The 4,206-nt window shown below is 30.3% G+C and overlaps 1 long non-coding RNA gene across 1 annotated transcript; it reads left to right on the top strand.

Moving 5' to 3' along the window:
• The first annotated feature begins 1,681 nt into the window (after positions 1 to 1,681).
• On the top strand, positions 1,682 to 3,912 carry LOC121211340 (uncharacterized). The gene is made up of 3 exons (XR_005906659.1): positions 1,682 to 1,715; positions 2,367 to 2,441; positions 3,720 to 3,912. It is a non-coding gene; the product is annotated as an uncharacterized lncRNA (long non-coding RNA).
• Positions 3,913 to 4,206: the final 294 nt, after the last annotated feature.

Raw genomic sequence — 4,206 nt, 5'->3', positions numbered from 1 at the left:
TTGTGAAAGGTGTTACCATGAAAACACTTAAAGGGACCATTTTGCACAAGTTGTAAAATGAATGATAAATGTGTGAAATAGAGAGAATTTGGGGTTGCTATAAGAGTAAAACGAGTTCAGCTAGGCTTAAGATGCGAAGAAATTAGATAATAATCAATTTTCGAGCATATGGGTAAAATGGTCATTTTGCCAAAGTCTAGGGGTAAAATGGTCTTTTTACTGAAGCTGTGAATGTTTAATTGCTTAATTTTATTTAGTGATTAAATGAGTGCATTTTGCTATTTTAGATCAAGAATTTCCAAATCCAAACCTAGATCGGGGGAAAATCAAGCAAATTGACTAAACCAACTAGTCGCCACATTTTGTAATCCGAGGTAAGTTGTATGTAAATAATACAACTACACTACTACTGTATGTGTTGAATTGTATTTGAATTAATATAGCATGAATTGCTTGATTGAGGAATTGAGATGGTATGATGATAATAGATATAGTAGAGTTCCTGTTTGAACCTAGGAAATAAATAAGATATTCATGCCGTGACATATGGGTTGTTGTTGGCTAGTGTAAGACATGTCTGGGACATGCATCAGCCACATTATGAGAGCTAGTGTAAGACCATGTCTGGGACATGCATCGGCCACATTATGAGAGCCAGTGTAGGACCATGTTTGGGACATGGTATCGGCATTGAGACGAGAGCTAGTTTAAGACATGTCGGGGACATGCATCGGCCTCGAGACGTATGCCAGTGAAAGACATGTCTGGGACATGCATCGACTACGAGATGATAGTCAGTGTAAGACCATGTCTAGGATATGGCATCAACTTGATATGTGAGCCAGTGTAATACCATGTCTGGGGCATGGCATAGGCACTTTATCCATGTTTCAGGCTTAATGAATATCCGATAGTGTTCCAAATGGTTCAACTATGAACGTTACGTTCTTAAGCTAATGAGGAAAGTATAACCGTGTTGTGAATGGTACAGGTACCTAATTGGTACGTATAAGATATGAGCTCAGTATATATATAATAGGTGACTTGTATGGATGGTTGTAACAGCCCAATTTTCAGTAGTGTCAGAATAGTGATTTGAGATCACTAAATTCGATGAAAAAGTTAGAAATATTTTTGAATTAGTGAATTTTGTGATTTAAAAGAAATTATTAGGTAAATTGGGTCGAAAACGAGGTATCGAGACCTCGATATTATAAACTGAGCCGTAAATATTTTTATAAATATTTACGAAGTGTCAATAGGATAATATTAAAGTTTCGTTAAGAAATTTTAATGTTTCGATAGTTAATTATGAAAAAGGATTAAATTGCAATAGGGATAAAAGTTTAATTATAGATTAAAGAAAAGTTAAAAGGACCAAATAAGTAATTATGCCTTTTTCTAAAGTTGAGGCGGCATAACAAAAGAAAAATCTAAGATATTTTTAATTTAAAATATATATATTATATTATACATGCGTAAGTAATAATTATGTTTTTATATTATATTATTATTAATATATTATATTATATTATATTATATTATTATTATATATATATGACAAAGAAAGAAAGAAAAGAAACAGAGAGCAAAACAAAACAGAGAAGGGAAAAAGAAAGAAACAGAGAGCAAAACGAAACAGAGAAGGAAGGAAGGAAGGAAAGAAAAGAAAAGAAAAAAAGGAAATTTGAGGTTTTAAGGTTCAAAGTAATTTGGTAAGTCAATTTAATCCCCTTTTCTCTTAATTTTGATATTTTTTTTTGAAATCCTAGAACAAAATACTACTTGATTTAAGTTGAAATTTTGGAAGTTAGTAGATTATTAAGCATGGTTCATGTTGAATAAATTGTTAAATTAGGGATGTATTTGATAGAAATTTTGATTGGAATTGAATAAAGGATTGAATTGTAAACTAAACTATAAGTTTTGAATTTTAGGGATTAATTTGAAATAAATTCGGAATTATGAAAACATGATAAAAATTAAATAGTTAAATATGAGTTTAGCAAGAAATTGGGTAGAATAAGGGTATGAATTGAGAAAGAAAAATATATAGGTTTAGTTAGGGGTTAAATTGATTTAATTTCAAGTTAGAAGTTAGTAAAGAATGTAATTGTAAAATAAAATATAAGTTTTGAATCGATAGGGATTAAATTGAAAGAATCCCGAAATTAGGGATTTATGGTGAAATTGAGGAATTAAATTGACTTTATAGTAAGAATTAAGAGAGAATATAGAGTTAGATTGGGAAAAATAAAATTAGTATTGGTAAGGGATTAAATTAGAATTTGGGTAAAGTTTAGGTGTAAAAGAAAATATTTTAATGAAATTGTGTATTAATGATTTTTAATTGTTTAATTACGTAGCTAATGTCGTGTACGAGTCATTGTCCGAGAAAGGAAAGGAGAAAGTGGACAAGGAGTGACTCGAGAGAAATTACGGTTAGTATTACCATAATTCGAATTTAATTATTAATTCTTAAAATTAAATTAATATACACGATAAGCAAATTGAGGTGAGTTTCATAATTGAATTGAATAATATATATATACGTATTGATATTGAATTTATTGACAGTAATTATTGAATTTTGAATAATATGTTAGTAAATAAAAATAAGGAGAATATCGATATTTAATTGAATGAATTAAAATATGAATTGAATAAATGAGATATTAAATTGAGATATGTGAATATGTGAATTGTGTATTGATTGAAAAGTGGTTTGAATTGAATCGAAGTATGATTATATGTGAATATCTGAAATATGTATTGGTATTGAATTGTATATTGATTTGAAAGTGGGAAGTGAATCTGAGTTGAATTGCGATTAAATCGAAAGTGAATTTGAAATAGAAAAATGTATTGAAACAAATGGTGATTAAATGGGAATGATTTGAATTGAAAGTATGAGAAAGTGATTGAATTGAAATGTGATTCGGAAACCCTATTAACTAGTCGGGCTGAGTCGGATATAGTTGGCATGCCATAGGATTGGAAGAGTTCAGGGATACTTCGACCTTGAGTCGATGAGACACTGGGTGTCATACTATTACTTCGGATAGATTCGATGAGGTACTGGGTACCAACTTACTTCGGCTTGGCCGATGAGACACTGGGTGTCAACTATTGCTTCGAACTATCCGATGAGGCACTGGGTGCCATTCTGGTGTGTTTGGTTGGATCCGTGTATCCGCCAAGGTCCGAGTCTTGTTAATAGGGGTAAATAATTGAAATGAGAAAATTGAATAAATGTGATTGATTGAGCTATGGGAAGAAACGAAAAAGTGAAATTGTGAATTGATGTGTGAATTGGAAATCGAAATAAGAGATTTAAAGATATGAGCCCAAAGTTCATGATGTGATAAAGAGTAAATTTTGTTATATGATATTAGTGAGTACAAATTGCAATAGAATTGATACTAAATATAGTGATAAATTGAATGAATTTCATATGAACTGAAATGAATTATTGGAATGAGATGTGAAAAATCCAATAAAATTTAGATAGTGAAATAAGGTATGAATACCATTAAATATATGACTGAAATATTGCTTATTGTTATTAATGATCGAGTTGATTTAAAGTATGAGACAATTAGTGAATAATTGTAGACATAAATTAAATGTATATAATTTATCAATTAATGTTATTAATTGAATTATGGTAATACCACTGAGTATACCCATACTCAGCGTACGGTTGTTTCCGTGCGCAGGATTGTAGAAAACCAGTGTTCGATCCAGCATCCAAAGTAATCCCGACCTCAGAGACATTTTAGTGATGTACCTTTCTGTTGATAATGTGGCATGTACCTAAGTAATGTACATACCTAGGTAATGTATATACCTAAGTGATGTATAGGGATTAGTCATTTTGAATGTTGTATTTATGATATTGCTAAAGAAAGATGTGTGAATATGTGATAATGTTTGGCTTTTAAAATGGTTAAGTATGAAAATCAAGAAAGGGTAAATTTTGCAAAGAAACAGAATTCAGACAGCAACAGCGATGTAACTTTGAAAAATCACCTAAGATAGTATAAAATGAATTATAGGGTGAATGATATATGAAATTAAATATTATTGAGTCTATTTTTATAGAAAAATAACGGTTTAGCAAAAAGAATTTTATATTTTAAGATATATGAATTTTAATGAGACAGGGTCAGATCTGTTTCTGGAGTCCTCTGTTCCGAGTTTAGA

Source organism: Gossypium hirsutum, chromosome A12, assembly GCF_007990345.1.
Source record: "Gossypium hirsutum isolate 1008001.06 chromosome A12, Gossypium_hirsutum_v2.1, whole genome shotgun sequence".
In the NCBI taxonomy this organism is placed as follows: domain Eukaryota; kingdom Viridiplantae; phylum Streptophyta; class Magnoliopsida; order Malvales; family Malvaceae; genus Gossypium; species Gossypium hirsutum.
This window is presented reverse-complemented; position numbering and strand designations above follow the sequence as displayed.